Source organism: Pezoporus occidentalis, unplaced genomic scaffold (assembly GCF_034315485.1).
Source record: "Pezoporus occidentalis ecotype Australia unplaced genomic scaffold, CSIRO_AGI_Poc_V1 ctg92, whole genome shotgun sequence".
Classification (NCBI taxonomy): Eukaryota; Metazoa; Chordata; class Aves; order Psittaciformes; family Psittacidae; genus Pezoporus; species Pezoporus occidentalis.
Genome location: NW_026916284.1, coordinates 2634978 through 2653829, shown reverse-complemented (window position 1 = coordinate 2653829; position 18852 = coordinate 2634978). Strand labels below are relative to the sequence as shown.

At 54.8% G+C, this 18852-nt stretch overlaps 1 protein-coding gene across 21 annotated transcripts in view; it reads left to right on the top strand.

Moving 5' to 3' along the window:
* The window catches only part of NFASC (neurofascin), a 79634-nt gene that overhangs the window by 8406 nt on the left and 52376 nt on the right, over positions 1–18852 (top strand). Inside the window, exon 1 of one of the 21 annotated variants that reach the window (XM_062605366.1) lies at positions 5309–5417. The exons of the other annotated variants lie outside the window; for them this stretch is intronic. The gene's annotated coding sequence lies outside the window, so the exon portion shown is untranslated. Of the gene's footprint in view, positions 1–5308; positions 5418–18852 lie in introns of those variants that run through there. 21 annotated transcript variants of the gene reach the window in all.

Genomic DNA, 18852 nt, shown 5'->3' with positions numbered 1-18852 from the left:
GCAGGCAGCAGAGCTGTGCTGTCATCTGCAGGAGCAGACAGCGAGCAGCAGCGTGTCACTTGCACTCAGTGCAGCCGGGGACAGGGGCCTCCCCGCTTGACCAGCGAGTCACCAGTGCTGTTACCCCCCTCGGGCTGTGATAAGTGGGGAAATGGCACTAATGAACTTCTCAGTGTCTAATCCCTGACGTGCTCAGGCAGGGGTGGTGTGGCTTGACTCAAGGATGGCTTTGCACTGCTAGCAGTGGCAGAGAGTATCCATGGGGCTAACATTACCTAATTCAGGCTTGGAATGCTTTGCATTAATGTGTGTAGCTACCCTGGGGGTGGACCAGTCATTTAGATGCCCTGCTTCAATCTCCCTATAGGTAGGTAAGGAGGACTGCCCATGCTGCAGGGACTGGTATGTGTGTTCTCCTCATGTCAGGAAACCTCGAGGCCCTGTCTAAGCACCAAGTAGTTGTATGTGGGCTACTGAATGCACTAAATCACTGCTGTCACCTGGTTCAAGTCAACAGATGTCCATCAATTTGCAATGAATCCTGGTTCTCAGTCAGAAGGAGCTCTTGAGAAATAAATCAGTGCAGGCAAACAGCAGGGATGTGGTGTGTGCTCAGCCACAGAACTTACATGCCAGAAAGCAAAACAAATGCTTATCTACAATGGAAATGCAGTTTCTGCCTGTTGTCTGGTAAAAAGGGGCTTGTTGAGCTGTGCCGGAGATGCTCTTGGTATTGATTCCAAGCAGATGCTGCGATGGGAAAGGCAGATGGATCCAGTCACTCCTGCCCACAGGGGCAGCTGCACTATGGGGCTCCGTGTGGAGTGGGTGCAAGGGTTCAGATTCAGCCTTTCTCCATAAGCCTGTGGTGGGAGAAGGGATGTGCCTTGGGGATAGTGCAGTCCTGGTCTCTGCAAGTGAATCTGACACCTGCCTGAAGTCCTGATTGCTCAGTGTAAGCCTGTAAAGATCAATGGGATTTCAAGTGTCCGGAAAAGAGAACACGGCTCATCTTCCTTGGAGAGCCTTTATTCATCCTCCTTGTTCCCTGTATCCCAGACCTGCAGCCTGTGCTGTCCCCATCTTCAAGCAATAGAGGTGCTGGACTGTTAATCCCCAGCGACCTCGTTCATCTCCAAGCAGGGCTGAATTGTTGCTGGCAGCCAGTCCTGTTTCTGACCTCCTGCCACTGTTTTCTGTGGCAGGACTGAGGCCACCCCCTCTGCCAGGCTCTGCCTCTCCTCCTGTGTGCTGCTGGAAGGGGCTGGCTCTCTGTGATGGGACGCTGCTGCCTGCAGTGCCCTGCTGCTGCCTGGAGCCCTAGGGAGAGCAGAGCTCCAGGATGATGGTGCTGATGTGCGCTGCGCATCCCTTTGTCCTCCTGGGTTACTCTGTGTTGTTCAGGTCAGAAGGAGGGTTGTCAGCAAGGGTTTGCTATCTCACTCGATGGGCTCAGGGCAATGTTACTGGGAGATGCCACATGGGTTCTGCAGCTCCGGCAGCCACAGCCCCATAGAGAGGTGCAGGCAGAGCCCAACCTGCTCCAATCCTGCACAGGGGAAATGAAGATGCTGGGCACAGTGGCAAGACCAGGCCTTGCAGTCACCTGGCAAGATTCAGTGGCTCTGGGCACTGTTTTAGGTGTATCCCTGCCCCTCATTTGGTCTCTTTGGTATGGTGATGGCTCAGTTGATCTGCAGTAGGCAGTCTTTACAGATTAGAAGTAATTCAGTTTTTAAACTCGGATCTTGTATCTCGTCTGTGTTTATTTCTTGAGAGGCTGAATCATGTTTTAATTTCACCAGATAGGGAAAGCATTGCTTGAATACAGGGGAAACCAGAGAGGGGTAACTGGTTGATTAGTAGCAACATGGCTTATGGCTTCAAATCCCAAGGTCTGGTCCTGCTCACACGGTCCCATTGCATCTGATCCCTTTATCCTTCTCCCTTCCAGCCCCACTCTAATTTTCGAGTGGTTTGAAATCTGTTTGGCTCGCCCAGGGTCACTAATCCAGATCAGCAGGACTGGCTCTGTCCTTGTCCCAGCAGCTGCTCTGGCTTAATGAGAAATAGAGACAGCAGCGCCGAACTGAAAGCAGTTTGTGGTGGTTGTGATGCCCTTTCATGGGGGAAACTGAGGAGCGCCGTGCTTCTGATGAAGTGAACTGTCACCAGTAACCTTGTGATGGGCTGTTTGAGGCTTGAGGTTGTTAGAATGGTAATGGTTGCTAAAGGAAGTTCAGCAGCACCGGGGGGTGAGCTGTGTGCTCTTGTTGGGGCACAGAAGAACACACCCCTTGGCATACACCGTCCAGTGGGCATTGGCAGCAAACCCTTGGGAGCCAGGAAACAAGGGGGATGTTGCTGTGTTTGCTCTGAAATATCAGGTTATGGGTCCATCTGATCCTTGGAGGGCACCTTGGGGAGCAAGAGACTTGAAGAGCTTGCTCAAAAAGGTGTCATTTGAACCACCCATGGGGCTTGGTCCTCTTGCACCGAAGCTCCCCTGTCCCTGGAGGGCAACCAAGACAAAAAGACTTCTCCACTCTAGGGCATTTAATCAGGAAAATAGAGATAGCATTTTAATAGGATGGTAAGGAAGCTGTGGGTCAGATTGGTCGATCCCTTATTTGAAGCTACAAAGGGGATCTTTGTGTTTTAACGTGTTTATCACTTCTGTTCTTGCCTGATTAGTTGTTGCTGTCCTTCACTGGAAGCTCCCTCTTTTATTGTCGGCAAAAGTCTATCCCTAAGTTTATGTAGGATCCTCCAGGGAAATCAGGCCACCTCTATTTCATTTAGTGACTTCAGACAATTAACCCAACAAAGATTCCTCCCTCCCTCCCCTCCTTCCCCATCTGTTTCCTAATTACCACTGGATCTGGGATACACGCGCAGGCTGTGCCCATCTCTTAAATCAAATCACCTCTCTGCAGTGTTTTGGGGTTGCCTCTTTAAAAGCTGTGTCTTGCTGCTGGGAATGCAGTAAAGCCTAGGATGTACCACAGGGGTGAGTGAGCCCCGAAAGGGTCTGAGGTTCAGACGTGGGGGTGTTGTCACGTCAGAGCTGGAATAGCAGAGTCACCTCGGTCCTTCTGGATCAGAAAGTCATCCGGGTGACTTGCATCCCAGAGGTCTCACCACTGCTCATCCATAAGAAGTCTTTTGGACCAGGGAGGTGTTTCTGGGAGGAGAACAATCTCCTGTTTCTCTGTTTAAGAAGGGCTGCCCCACTCCCCCCAGTGTCCCTCTGTCCTTGGACAGGCTGTGGGTCCTGCCTGCCCCATCCTGCTTCCTCCACAGAGCTCTGGGATGCCAGCAAGCTCTCCCTTCCTGTAAGCACAGGCACTGGGTGATGATGGGGGGGCTGGAGCATCTGTGCTGGGGTTACTGGGAGGAGAAGTGCTCTGCAGTGGGGCTCAGGGTCTGTGTGGGAGCTGGTGCCTGTGTAGTGGAGGGGTTGCTGCAGCCTTTGGCTCTCACTGCAGAACTGCAAAGGACTGCACGCTCCAGGTCCAGGGCTCTGCTGGTGGTGCTCAGGGCCAGGCTGGACGGGGCTTGGAGCAAGCTGCTCTAGTGGAAGGGGTCCCTGCCCGTGGGCACGGGCTGGAGATGGATGGGCTTTAAGGTCCCTTCCAACACAAAGCGCTCTGTGAGCTTCACTCCCTTTCCCCCCTGCTCCCTGCCCGTGTCCTCGCCCTCTCCTTCACCTCTGCTCTGTGCTCTGAGCCGTTGTGTCTGCACCGGGGGGACACAGTGGGGAAAACCCCTTCCCGTCTGAGTGCTCAGCCCACGCTGCCGGCGAGTGGGAAGGAGCTGCGATGCGTCTGCGTGTCCCCACGCCGGGAATCGCCCCACGTCCCTCCGCACCCCGGAGCTGCCCTCCCTGGGGCCCAGAGCCCGGCTGGCAGAGCAGCACTGAGCGGCTGGAGACCCAGTTAATTATATGCAGGGCAGGATGGTTCAGGCCCTGCTGCAGCCTGCTGGGAGGTGATTATCCTCTGCCCGGCTCCGGATGCCTTTGGTGCGCTGCGATGCTCCAGGAGTTAAACCCGCAGCTGATGCTGCCGGGCACTGCACAAGGTTCTGGGAAGGTCCCAGCAGCGGTGCCGGCGATGCAGTAAGTGATTCAGCACAACGCGGGGAGTGAAGCGGGGCTGGGGAGGAGGCAGCTGCTTTGCTCTGTTTGTTTGTGCTTGTGTGATGGGGTACAGGACGGATGGGGGGTGTTTTGGGGGCTGGTGTGAGCCCATGCACCTCCCAGCACGCAGCAGCTTGAGGCAGGGCACCCTGCACCCAGGTCTCAAGGGCTGTTTGGGAGCAGGCAGGGTTTCAGAGACACTGGGAGGTGCTTGGCTCTGCAGTGTGCCCTGTGCTGTCTGCACGGGGACCAGGCTCTGGGAACTCAAGGGGAGTTTTCGCTTTCTGCTAGCAGAAGGGCAGGGAAGCCCATGCGATCCAAACGTGCTCTCCCAAACGTGGGCCAGGCTTGGACTGGAGGGGTTCACACTTCTTGGGCTTCCTCTCGTACCTTGCACTAAGTAATGTCCTCAGCAGAGTCTGTGTTTGGGGTAGATCAAAGTTGTGTCTGGGGCAGGTCAGGACTGCGGCTACAGGACAAAGGGGAAGTATCTTCAATTAAAGCACGCTCTCGCACTTCAATTTGGTACCGGCAGGGCTGGCACTCGAATTACCTGGGTATCACTCAAATGAGCGCGGTGGAGGAGGCTTCCTCATCCTTCTGCACCTTTATTGCCTTGGTTTCCATAGCTGCTGCTGGAGAGGGGAAAAACTGTGCTGGAATACTGGTGCAACGCTTAGGAATCCCTGGCTGGGAAGTGCCCATCCGCGGCCCGGCTCCGGTGTCGCTGAGGTCTCTGCTTTGCCGCATGATGCACGGGGCTGTCTCGCCACCGCGAATGCTGCTGCCAGCGGGGCTGGAACAAAAGGAAGCTGCATCTGGGAACAAAACCTTGTTGTACCGGCAGTGCTGGCACCCAGGACACAGGGACAGGCCCTGGCTGGCACTTGAACCCACTCCCTGCTGGCTCGGGGACCGGTGGGGGACAGAGTGGGCAGTGTCCTGAGCCACAGCTCCTGCATTATTCATGAAGGAAAATCCAGCAAGAGCAGGGAAAAGAAAGTTGGAGTTATTAATAACAGCCATTGTGCCTTCTCCCCTTCACCGCCCGTGCGGATGGGTGGGCTGGGGGTAACACAGCCTTGTAGCAGTGGGGCAGGGGCAGGATGGGGAAGGGTCTTGGGCAGCAGCTCAGTGATTTCTGGGCTCACCCCGGGGGATGCTGATGCACATCCCCCCCGGCACATGGAGGCACCTTGTGTTTGGGATAGAGGAGATGGAGAACCTTAACCCGGGCTCTGGAGAGGGGAAACTGTCTTAAATGGGAAAGGCGAAGGTAGGCGACCGCCTTTGGAGTAACTTGTGAGGAGGTGGTGGTGGAGGTGACTTTGGATGTCAAGACATTTGCAGTAGGATGGGTGGGAAACTGCTGCTGTGTCCTGCCTGGGGGCTGTCTGCATGTCCCAAGGGCATGGCATGAGTTGCCTTGGGATGAGACCTGCTGGTGGCTCTGCCCGTGAGTCCTGTGGGTCTGGCTGCTGAGCACCCCCCTTTGCTCTCTGGCTGCCCCGTTTTGCCATGGTTGGATGCTGTCCAGGGCCAGTTAATTGGGGTTTGATCTCCATTATCTCTGTGTCTTCTGACTTTCCTGCTTTCCCTTCTTTCCTGAGTCAGGCTGGGATGACGTGTGCATCTAACCCCTTAATTCCTGCTTGTCACTGAGATTGGAGCTGAATAACGCTGCCTGTGCTGGGATGGAAGCAGCCCATTTCTCTGCAGGGGGTTGGTGCTGGTGTAAATACCAGCATCACCAGAAGCATAAGAACCTTTTGATTTAATTAGGATGCCTCTCTTTTAATCCAGAGAGCTTTAGGGCAAGATGTAAAAGTGCTGTCCTGGCTTCTTGGGTTACTAATAAGCTTTTTTCTTGCAAAAGGAGTTTCAGTAATCTGGGTGTAAGCTGCTTGTAGCCTCCTGCTCCCTTGCGCTGTGCTGTGGGTTTGTTTGGATCCAAGATGCTTATTCCAGAACACCTATAGATACCCCTCCCCAGGCAGATAGGGAGCAGGGGGAGCAGAGCAGTTACCATGGTGGGCTCTGCCTGCACCCCTGCACCGCAGGCAGCCCCAAGGCAGTGGTGGCAGGAGGCACTTGCACCCTGCAGCCTCTGGGCATGAGGAGATGGAGATGATGGAGGTGAGCTCCTTGGGGAGGTGATTAGTGTCACCTTCCACAAACTGTGCTGTGTGTTTTCACTGCTGTTTAATGGCAGGCTTTGTCTGTTGTGCTGGGATGCTTTGGCTCTTGAGGACCTAGAAAGCTCCATGCACAGAGCGCAGCCTGCATGTATGAGCTGGTGACCAGGAAATCTGCCTCCCCGCTCTTCCCCTCTGCCCAGGTGGGTTTGTGAGCGGTGTGGTGCAAGGAGGATGCTGCATCTCCCAGCAATGGCTGGCCCATCGCAGTACACAGATTCAGCCCTTAGACCTCCCTGTGCTGTGGGGTGGGAGCTGCTCTCTGAGCTGCTCCAGGTTCTGACACAGGCAGAATGGTCAGATGGTTTGGGTGTAATTACAGCCAGGTTGCACTGGAGATGCTGTGTCGGGTTCTGTACATGAGTCCTACCTGTCTGTTGCTGTAATTTGAGCTGATTAAAATGAAAACCTCTTGAAAGATTGAATGGGAAAACCTACCCTGAAAGTGCTGATAGCAACAACTGGCTTTCCGTGTGGCTGGTTTGCTTTCATCAGACATCTGTTCATAGCATCCCAGCCTGGTTTGGGTGGAAGGGACCTTAAACCTCCTCCAGCTCCAACCCCTGCCACGGGCAGGGACCCCTTCCACTAGAGCAGCTTGCTCCAAGCCCCTGTGTCCAACCTGGCCTTGAACACTGCCAGGGATGGGGCAGCCACAGCTTCTCTGGGCGCCCTGTGCCAGCGCCTCAGCACCCTCACAGGGAAGAGCTTCTGCCTGAGAGCTCATCTCAGTCTCCCCTCTGGCAGGTTCAAGCCATTCCCTTTGGCCTGCCTTTATGTGCCTCATGGACCCGGAGCTGCCTGCAGATCCATGAATGCAGCTCAAGTCCCAGCTCTCTCCTGCTTGTGCAGTATCTAAATTTGGGAAAGCAGAAACCAAAGCCTCTGCATGAGCTCAGTTTTGCTGCCTTTTGTGTTCCTCCTCCCTGACATCCTTCTTTCCATACCCGTAACTGTGCTGTGCAGACCCAGCCTTGCGAGTCAGGTCAAAGTTACACCCCCTGGGCTCCACGCTGGGCTGGGGTGGTGGAGATGCCACAAGAGCCGTTTGTCACCATCCAGCAGTGGAAAGCTGGAATGTGAGGCCAGCCCACCTGCATCCCACACCCCAGCAGTGACCTGGCTGGCATTAGCATCCCCAGATGGAGCAGGGCCAGCCGTGTCCCAGGGTGATATGCTGAGCTGATGGCACTGCTTGGAGGGTGGCAAATACGTTCCCATGCGTGTGTCTCTGTAGGGAGAAGTGGCACAAAACTCCACAGAAAATGAGCACGAAAAAGCTGAAGTGAAGCTGTTGGATGGGCAATGGACTCCCTGAGGTGCAGCGGGGACTCTGGGCAGTGCTGACCTTCTTTTCTGCTATGGCTCCAGCAAACCCCCTGTGCCTGCTCCAGAGGGATGGGGAGAAGCTGCCCCTGAGCCACGGGAGCAGCCGGCTGCAGTTCTCAGTGTGAAATGCTTCTTGGTGGGCTGGGAAGGGTGAGGTTTCTCAACCACCATGTAATTGTGCCAGGAAAGGGGCTCCCCCCTCTACCCATAGTGCTGCTGCATCCTCGGGGGGGTCTGCAGCCTCAAGTCACATTCTGGTGTGAAATCAGGCTTGACATTTGAAATAAATGAGTAATAGTAGTAAGATAAGTAAAAATAATACTTAAAAAAGTAAAAATAGTACTTAATAACAAAAAAGAATTCCAAATGAGGTCAGAAATCTGATGGGAGCAGCTCATGGGGCTTGGGCTGCAGCAGGAGCTGAACTAGAGAAGCAGTGATGGGGGGACCGGTCTCTGTCAACTGCTCAGAGACTCCCTTCTAGGGTTTTTTTCCCCTAATTAAGAACACCCCCAACAAAAGGCACTGAGGGGCTGGTGCTGCAGAGCTGCCATCACTGGAATGGGCTCTTTCCATCTTTTAATAGCAAGTGAACAGCCTTTTGCCGAGGGGAACAGGGAGGAAGGTCCATGCTGCCCGCTCCCCGGCAGGGGTGGGGGGGGGAGTGCACTTCAGAGGGCTCCTTGGGGCTCCCACTAATTCCTAATGAATAATTTTTAGCTCGGGAGCAGCTTCTCCCCCTTCTCTGCTCATGTGGATGCTCCCGCACATGGCTGCGGGTTGCCATGGCCACAGGCTCCCATGGGATGCGAGGGGCTGCTGGAAGCGCTGGGGGATTGTGACCCTCAGAAAGGGATCCCGCATCCCGCAAGGGTGTCTGCTGCTCTGAACTGCCCCACTCGGGTCTCAGTGTGGGACTCGGTGATGCTCCACATCCTAAATGGCTTCGTGCCTCCCTGTGTGCTCCCAGGCAGGGGATGGTGCTGCCGGCTTCATTCCTACTGTGTGGAACTCCTCAGTTTCCCACAGCTGAGCGCACTGCTTCATAGAATACAGGATTCCAGGTTGGAAGGGACCTCAGGGATCATCTGATCCAACCTTTCCAGGCAAAGCACACAAAGGGTTACAGGTGCCTGCAGGCTTTGACCAGCTTCCTAGGCTGGGAGCAGGGCTGGGAGGCAGATATTATGGGAATTGTATGCATGCCTGAGCGGGAGGGAGGCTCGGCTGCTTGGCATCCGCTTGTCACATGGGGCTGTTTGGATGCCAGGGGAAGGATCCTGAGGTTGCCACCCAGAGTAGATGCTTGTTCTGGAGCTAATTGCACCCTTTTCCCCAGTGATTCTCAAATAACAGAGCTCCAAACTCACCCTGCTCTGAAAATTCCTGGAAAACGCCGGACGCTTTCCTTTATGCGTTGGAAGGAACGCTTTGGAGGAGCCAGCTAGGGAAAGAAGCGGCTGCTTGTGAGGCTAAGATCATAAAGAGCAGAGGTTTATGGGCAGTGAAAAGGATTTCTAGCTTTATCAAGCTGCTGCAGCAGGCTTGGTTCTGATGGAGAGAGAGCAGGCTGAGGTCCTCAGGGAGTAATGTTTGGGCATCTTCCCATGTCCGAAATAGTGCAGACCTGGTACCTCTGTCCACGTTTGTAATGGTAATGTTTCAGTGATGGGTTTGCAAGTGCATTCTCTCCTCAGAGGGTGATAAATACTGCACCACCTCCTGCAGCCAGTCAGTGATGCTCTTCCTCTGACAAGAGCACCTGGAAAATGCTGTTATTGCCTTTATGTCTGTCTGTCTGTCTATCTACACACGTATTCAGGCAAGAAAAAACACCTGGTGCTGCTTGGGACCAAGGCGAAGCTCATCGTGTGAAGCCCTTTGGTGCCTTCTGATGGGGATGGTATTGCTTTACCATTTTGCTTGTCTGCAAGCGAGCATGAAAATCCCATCCTTAAATTAGAGCGTAACACTTGAGCCTGGAGCCTCGTTGAAATGGGTATAAAGATGCAGCTGGGAAGAGACAGGATGAGCCCAGAAGTGGTGAGGCTTGTGGCCAGCTCTCCCTTTGTTCATGCGGGGTTTGAAATAGAGCTGCTCGTGTGATGAACGCATTGCCTTGAAGTGCAGCTTGTTAGGAGTGGAACTGGCTGGGAGGCAAAACTGAACTCTCATCCCTCGTTGTAGCTTCAAGACAATTGAAGCTGGCTCTTGCCCTCTGTTCTTTGAGGGGGTGTAATAAATGAGCTGTGAAGATATCTCTGGGGAGAGATGACTTTATCTTTTAAGCATATGCTTGCCTTATCAACGCTTCTAACCGAGTATTGAAGCGGAGAAACATCGAAGTGGGTCAGGCTCGAGTGCCGTCGGCTCTCACTGGGGTTTTAGAGCGCAGCTCTGTGGTAGCCTGGAAGAAGCCAGGCTCAACTTCCAAGCCCAGCAGCCACAAGCAGTGGTACCAGTGCCTGCGTTATGGTACTGGCCCCTGGGGACAGGCAGGACATGGGCTTGAGCAGCCCCAAGGCTGGTGCAGGTGCCATCAGCACTACACCAAACAGTGGAACACTGGCAATTGGTGTATTGCATGGCTCGTGTCCTTGTTCAGTGATCCAGCTCCACGCGGTTCTCTCTGTGCATTTTGGCTGAGAAACTCAAATTTACTCTTTCAAATCAGTTGGTGTGTGGTGTTCCTTTGGATTCTGTTCCGCTCTTAAAGCCACCACTTGAGTAGTTTCTCCAGTGTAGGAATAACGTTGCTTGGGAAATGTCAGCGGCTTGTGCTAGAGGAAAAGGGGGAGAAACTTCCAAAACCCAGGTGATAAATGTTTACTATTTTCCATATTGCTTCAGCCAGCGTGGGGCATGCTCTGCATTTCTTCATCTCCTGTCCCGAGGGAAGGGACTCGGGGACAGGGGTTGGGAAGCCCGGGGACCGGTCGTGTCCTGAGCCCCGTGCCTGGCTGAGCGCTGGCTCCTTGAGCTCTGTTCAGGCAGCACTGCAGGCAGGGCAGGCAGCCTGCCTGGCTGGAGCCTGGCCGGGATGAGATGGGAAGGGAAGCATTGGGATGCTTTGGCTGAGTGATGCTGAGCACCAGCAACCCCTGTGGCTCCTGCCAGAGGTGATCCCAGGTCTTATCCAGGGGATCATTTCTCCCCGAGTACTGTGAAGGGGAAGATCCTTCAAGTATTTTCCTAGGAAACCAGCACCAGATTTCAGCTCAGTCTCAGTGAGAGGTTTGTCTTGGCAAGGGTTTGTAAGACACGGGTTTCTGATGTTCCCGTCGGGTGCTGGGAATGTTTTGCAGCCCAGAGAAGGCAGGTAAAGGTCTTTACCTCGTGTATCCCCAGCTCAAACTGGATGAACACAGCATCTGGTCTCAGGTATGACGGTGCACAGCGGGAGATCACAAAGTGATGCTTAGTCCCGCAGCTGGATGGGTGTTTTCTGCTGTTGCTTACCTACCATCCACCACAGACACCCACACTCTTCCTGCCTGTGCACTCTCAGGGTATGGATCAGTTGCTTTGTGCCTTCCCATTTTCACAGCTTGTGCCAGGAGCGCTGCAGCTCCTTCCTCCAGCACAGCCCGTGCGAGGTGCTCTGCAGCAGAGGGAACAGGGCCGGGCACAGCCTCGCTGCCTTTGGGTCTGTTAAAGGAAAAGGGAGTCCAGGGGAGGCCACGGAGCTGCTGCGAGGGCTGGAGCAGCCTGGAGAAGAGAAGGCTCCTGAAGGGGAGACCTGAGAGCAGCTCCAGTGCCTGAAGGGGCTGCAGGAACGCTGGAGAGGGGCTTGGGACAAGGGATGTAGGGACAGGCCAAGGGGAATGGCTTTAACCTGCCCGAGGGGAGACTGAGATGAGCTCTTAGGCAGAAGCTCTTCCCTGTGAGGGTGCTGAGGCGCTGGCACAGGGTGCCCAGAGAAGCTGTGGCTGCCCCATCCCTGGCAGTGTTCAAGGCCAGGTTGGACACAGGGGCTTGGAGCAAGCTGCTCCAGTGGAAGGGGTCCCTGCCCGTGGCAGGGGTTGGAGCTGGAGGAGCTTTAAGGTCCCTTCCAACACAAACCAGGCTGGGATCCTGTGCAATACAAAGCCCCAGCCTGGTCTTTCAACACGGATACACATCCCTTTTCTTTTCCTTTTCAGCACAGTAAACAAGTAATCCCCATCCTGCATCCTGTATTCAGCCCTGAAGGTTAAAAGCTGGTTTTGTGCCAGCTTCGTCATGTAGAAGCCAAATGCTTCTACCAATTAACTTATAACTGCTTTGGAGGGGGCTCAGGAGGCAGATGGAGTGGCTGTGCTGGCAATATTAATGACTGTGTGGCAAAGGGTGAGAATTTGATGCAGAGTAATGTGCAAACTTGTGAAAGCATTGCTGAAATACCGGAGGATGTTGTTCCCCTTCTGAGCTCGGGGTAATGAAGAACGTGTGATTCCGCAGGTCTCTGCTGTCCCAGGCTAAAACACAGTCTGTTGGCAAAGGCTGTTGATGCCTCGCATCTGAAGGACAGGCAGTGAGGATTGGGCTACTAAAACGTGATTGAGACTGATGGGAGGCACGAGGACCATTGACTTTGTGGTTGCCAACTGCTTCTGTTGGGAAATGAGCTACTTGCAAGTGTTGGGCAGAGGGAGAAGGCACCCAGCCTGCCCAGGTTGGGGTGCCGGGTGCGAGGCAGGGGATGGCACAGAGCTGGCTTGATTTGAACTGTAACTCCTCAGAGCATCGGGGTCTCTCTGCCAAACTTCCACTGAACTTGGGAGAACTGAGTGTCTCCAGCAGGAGCAAAGGGTTGCTCAGTTGGGTCTGAAATGGGACTTGTGAGGGGAATGTGGATGAGAGGTAATGATCTCCTTCCCGTGACTCCCCACATGAAATCAGGGCCTAAGTAAGCAACCACAGTGCAAGGAAAGCCCGTTTCAAAAGCAAACCCAGTGCCCCTGATGGAGCCAGACTTGCAGGCAGCCTTGTTTGCATCTTTATATAAGGTCCTGAAGGATCATTCCCGGTCCCCTCCCACTTCTCCAACCTGTTCTGGCTGTCGTCCCGTCTAAAGGCTGCCCATGAGATGGCTCAGGGAGGAAATGTCAGATCCGCTGCTGCTTTGCTCTGTCCCCGCTGCCGAAGTGCCCGGGGTTGGATATGAAATGTCAAAGGCATTTTGCAGAACATGGGAACCAGATGTGCTCCGAGGCTGTGGCTGGGAAGAGCAGAGCAGTGTGATCACGTACAGTGACTCACTGGGAGGTGGATCCCTGGATTTGGGCTGATACCCAGGGTAAGGATGGGGAGGAACGCCACGCTCCCTGCAGTGGGGGCTTCCTGGGCTGCGGGTGGTGGATGGAGGGTGGAGGGCAGCATCTGGCAGCTGCCTGCCCGTGCTGAGGAGCTGTAAGGGGATACGACAGCTTGAGGGCCCTGGGCCAGGCTCCGGGGAAGAGCTGGTGCCTGTGAGTGCAGCTCGCTTACAGGGCTGATCACCAGGAGGCATGTTCCTGCCTTGTCAGTGACACCTCCGTGTTTGATCCGGTTACAGACCGGGGGGAGATGGTGGCTGGGACCTGGCTGGAAGCTGGGGTGGCTTTGGGGTGTGCTGGATGAGGGGGACAGGTTGGGAGTGTTGCAGCAGAAAGGATGGGAGAGGCTGTGAAGGGGGAGCAGAGCCTGCGAGTACCTGGGGATGTACCTATGGGGTTGGTGGGTCCTCATGGAGCTCAGCATCTCTGCCACCCCTGCCCTGTCCTGCTCCTGTGTGGTGTTCCTGCTGGGAATGTGGCATTCCCAGCTCTTTGGAAGGTGCGGGGAGGGGGGTGGCTGCACCATCCTGCTTTGTTTCCTGAGCTCTGTGATGAGATGAGGAAGGACTTGCCCTGCGATGCTGCGCAGTGGCTCCTCAGAGCTGGTCACAGCCCTTGGTGCCGTTTCTGCCTCCTGCGCCCCGGGGCAAACCCTCCTGGTAGCTCTTGTCAAAGCTCTTCTGGGCTTATCCCACCCCACGAGTGTTAACGCTTTTATGCTCAAGTCCTTCACCTTTTGAATGCTATAATTTCATAGAACCCCAGCCTGGTTTGGGTTGAAGGGACCTTAAAGCTCATCCAGTTCCAACTCCCTGCCATGGACAGGGACCCCTTCCACTGGAGCAGCTTGCTCCAAGCCCCTGTGTCCAGCCTGGCCTTGGGCACTGCCAGGGATGGGGCAGCCTCAGCTTCTCTGGGCACCCTGTGCCAGCGCCTCAGCACCCTCACAGGGAAGAGCTTCTGCCCGAGAGCTCAGCTCAGTCTCCCCTCGGGCAGGTTCAAGCCATTCCCGTTGTTCCTGCAGCAGCTCAGCCCGCTGCAAGCGCCCGTGCGCGATGCCCCTCGGGGCTGCGCCGTGCCCAGGGAGGCAGAGCCCACTTGTGAGGGAGCCCGAAGGGGCAGGGCAGCTTTTGCAGAGCAATCGCTGCCTGCTCCGTCCTCCGGTTGCTGTCTATAGCCCGCGCTCTGTGATTAGCACCTGGCTGATCACCAGCGGCCCGATGCTGCTGGCCCGGGGCGGGGTGGCCGAGGGCCGCCGCGGGGACAGGCGTTACCCCTTGCTGTCAGCTGGGTGCTGCTACCCCTGCACAGTGCGGGACGGATGGGCCTTGGGAAGGGGCTTTGCTGGGAGGTGAGGGACTGGCTCTGTCACCACTGGTACTGCCGGGGGGGGGCTGGCAGCACCGGGTTGCGGTTGGGCTTGCACAAAGGTGAGGATTGGGAAGCTCCTGTATGAGGGGTGAAGTGCCCACGGGCAGTGTGCTGTGCAGCACTGCAGGCACGTGCCATCGGAGTGTCCTGGGCCCCAGCACTGCTTCTTAAAGCTTCTCATTTCCCACCATACAATTCCCTTCCTTGTCCCTCTCAAAGCAGCATCCTCATGCAGTAAGTGACCATGTATTCATCCAAACAGTTTGCACTATAAGAGCTGTTAAAAATCCCCCCCCAAGTGAAACCGACTGCTTTCTCCTCTTAGCTGTACCCCATATCTGACACGTTAAATGTCACATCACAGCCAGGATACAGCCCATGCAGAACCGATGCTCTTTGTTTTCAACCAGGGATAACTCCAATGAATCCTTGCGGGTTTTCTTCCTTGCCGCTTCTCCCCCTCGCTGATGAAAGCAGGAGCAGCTCCCCAGGAGGGTGGGAAGCTGGTTAGAGGGGCTGGTGTGACCCAGAGCCCCGCGGATCGGCTGTTGTGGGGCCACTTCCCAGCTGCTGCGGGCAAGGAATGGGATTGAGGGTGATGGGCCAGCTGGTGAGGCCATGCTCTCATCTTCCATGGGAAGCTTCACGCTTTCCCCTTATCCCCCCCTTGGACTATGACCGGTTTGTAAAGGTTAAATGGTATTTTCTGATTAAACCCAATGATCTCAGCTCATTTCCCACTCATGCTGTATCTTTTGTCTGACCTTGGGGTAACACTTGACCTCTCTGGACTGGAGTCCCTTTGTGTGATAGAATGGCAGTATTTCCTTACATTATCAGAGGGACAGGATGATGAATGAATTCACATTTATGTAGCACCGAGATATGACCGCAAGAGATTAAGAGCCTGTCCCTGGAGTTCCCTGTGCTCTCGGTAGTGAGACATAGCTCTGCAAGGGAATGAATGACCTCCTGAAAGCACGACCACTGTTTGCAGTCAAACTTGCGAAATGCAGTAGCACCAAGAGCAATAATTCCCTTTATCCTGTATTTTTTAAGCATTTCTGGAATTTGAGCATGGCTGCAGCTGGTCCTGGCTTGAGAGCACTGCAGAGGAGGCTGGATAGGCTCTGGCTGAGAGCTGTTGAGATAAGCTGAAGTATAAATCCCCTCAATGCCAGCGTCAGCTCTAAAGTTCAGGGATTGACAGATTCGTTCCCACCTCCCACATGCTGCCCTATGCAGAGCCACAGGGATGCTGCCGCGGCTCTTCCTGGTATGTGCTGGTGGGTGACTTTAGGAAGCCATCCCTATTCCTTTCTCTCAATGCCTGTTTGTTTGCTCAGTCCCTTTATAATGCACTGCCCATGGGGCTTGGGATTGAAAACTCACCCACGAGTGAGGCGAGGCAGGAGGGGTGCAGGGAGTGAAAGGAAACTGCAACAGAGGGCAGAAATCCCATGGAGGAGTGAGCCGAGAGAGCAGGGGCTGAGAAACAGCCTGGGCATCTGTTCCCTGAGGATGTGGTTCTTCAGGATGTGCTGCAAACCTGATGAGAGGAGTATATGGGCCGTTATCCTGCCCAAATGGGGCTGCCTGGAGCATCTGTGGAGCATCAGCAGTGGTTGGACAGAGCCTTGGTCTAGTGTGAGGTGTCCCTGCCCATGGCAAGGGGTTGGGACTGGCTGATATTTGGGTCCTTTCTGACCCCAACCATCCTTTGGTGGCAGCTGCTGTGGGTTGTGTTTAGAGAAATGTCCTTTTCTGCAGTGGAGAGGAGCGAAGATGTGTTTGGAGACTCAAAGGGGATAGGACAGGCACAGGAAATGGTTGTCCACAGACACTGGGCCATCAGTAACCTTAGCCTAGGACCTGGTTCTCGTGAGCAGCCTGACTTCCCTTCTTGCCCGTGATGAGAAGGTGCACAGGTCTGAAGCGCTGGTTTCTGAGAGGAGGGGAACGATTCTGCTTTAAGGGTGAGCAGAGGAGATGCAAATGGGTTTGCTGGTGTTTGCTCCGGCCCTTGTTTCTCAGAACAATTGTGCAAGCTGTACCCAACCGCAGGCACGCACAAAGCGCTCCTCTCTCCTCCAAGCAGAGGCAAGGGGGAAGCGCTGCGGCTGTCCCCAGGACAGGGCACGGGCTGTCCCTTGGGGTGGGAATGCCGGATCATCCTGGCCTTGTGATCATTGCCTTGCTGCTTCATAGAATGGTTTGGGTTGAAGGGACCTTAAAGCTCATCCAATTCAATCCTCTGCCGTGGGCAGGGACACGTTCTGCTAGAGCAGGCTCCTCCAAGCCCCTGTGTCCACCCTGGATCTGAATGACTCATAAGCATTTCTTTCCTTTTCCCCACTGATTTCTGTGCTGTAATGCAAAGTTTGCTTTGAGAGGCTTCTTGTGCGGGTTGTAGGGGCACAGCTGTACACGCATCTGGTGGGTACCTGTGCATGACCAGGGAAGTAGAAGGGTGTGTGGATGTGTCCATCCCTGCCAGCCAGGTTTCATGTCACAAGGCGGGCCCTGCTCCCTGCATGGATTTCAACCCCATGGAGCCGTTCCACTGATGCGGTGTCGGGATGGGCTGGCACACACATGGTGGCTTCCACAAGGTGTGACAGAAGGTCCTGTCGCTGCCAAAGAAAAGGGGGGTGCGGATTTATGGCCAGGAAGTCAGCAACCTGGAAACCCCTCTGATGTGTTCCATATGGTGCGGGAAGGCCGGCGGGAGCCTGAACGGAGCAGGAGCAAAGCGGAGCCTTTAGTTGCTGTTAGGGAATCCCATGAATGTATTCCCTCTAAACCAATGTTTTTCATTCTCTGAAACCAAAAGGGTTTTCTCTTTGTGGAAATGTTGCTCTGTGCAATCAGTACTAATTAAGTGGTTGAAATGCATTAAATGGTGCTGTAGGAATCTTCTTGGGAACACTAACAGCTCGAGTTTTACTGTTCCTCTTACAACCGTAAATAAGGATAAATGCCTAATTGCTCCTGAAAGCATCCTGCTGGACCCAATGAGCTGACTAAAACCAATCCTTCATTGCAGAATGGTTTAATTTCATTTAACTTCAACCAGAGATTCCCCTTGCTTCCTGTTCTTGCGTCTGCTCCACAGCCCCCTCCCTGCTTCAGAGAGTTCATCCCTGTGGTCATTCTGCAGGAGCAGGGCTGTGGGGAAGGGATTTGTTCCCATCCTCATTCGGGAAGGTCTCATTTCATTAAGATGTTGGGAATTAATCTCAACCCTTCCCCAGTGCTCTTTGTGCTCCCAGGGGAAGTGCTCTGGCTCTGCTCGGCTTCCCGGGGGCAGGATGAAGCCCAGTGGGGTTGGAGCAGGACATTCTGCATGTTGTGGTTTGCAGGGATGTGGTTTTGGGAATGATGGTGAAGAGCCAAGTTTTGGCCAAATCAGCCTGCACTGGGTCAGGGTCCTGGCTCCTGCCGAGTGGGGCCCCACGGGTGAGTGCGTTTCTGCAGCAGGAGGTATTTGCCTCTCTCCTTTGCCCTCCAGCGCCGCAGAGCCCGGCTGGAGAAGCAGCAAAGTGGATTCCATGGCATGTGGCTCATGTCCTGCTAACGAGAGGAGCGTGTCCAGCCTCAGCCAGCCCCTGTCTGCTGGGAAAGTCTGCCATAGGCAAACCTCCCCCTCCCACCTCTCCTGGCCCTGCCAGTCGAAGCCAACGGGAAACCTGTTGGTGCCGAGCAGATGGGAGCTGTGGCTCGGCAGCATGCGGGGAAGCAGGGATGCTGTGGGGCTGGGAATGAGGAGGCACTAGAGCAGCTCTCCGCCAGCTGTGGAGAGGAGAGGTTTCCCCCATCCCAAGGCAGGGAGGAAGCAGTGTGCGGACGGAATTGACGTGTGTGTGGAGAAAGGGAGATTCCAAGTCCCTTCTGCATGGCTGTGAAGGTCTGTGGCTCTGCCAGCCTGGTGGGCACCCGCTTGGTGCCCCCTGGGAGCTGTGAAGTGAGGAAGGAGGCAGTGTCTGTAGAGAGCCCCTTTATAGCAGTACCGTTCACAGCATTCCTGGCATGGGAGGGACCTGCAGGAGTCAGAGAAGCTGATTTTTCATAGACCCATGGAATGGTTTGGGTTGGAAGGAACCTTAAAGCCCCTCCAGCTCCAACCTCTGCCACGGGCAGGGACCCCTTCCACTGGAGCAGCTTGCTCCAAGCCCCTGTGTCCAACCTGGCCTTTTTTCCCCTTTCACTGCAGGTTTCACAGTGGCTTCCAAAGTGCCTGGAGCTCTTTTCTGGTTTAATTATTGGTACGTGAGTGGTGACTTTACATAAGGAGAAACTTGAGAGTGTGAAACTTGCAGCAGAGCCGGGCAATGACCCTGGAGCAGGATGTGCGGGCTGGATCTGCTTTCAGTGCCATCCCATTCACCACATGGCTGCTGAGATCAAGGTGTACTTGCCTGGGGGGTGCTGGGATCATCAGCACCTCATGGGGGTTGGTCCCTGCTGGGAACCTCATCCCCTCAGGGGTGCCTCCATCATCCCCTCATGGGTGCCTCCA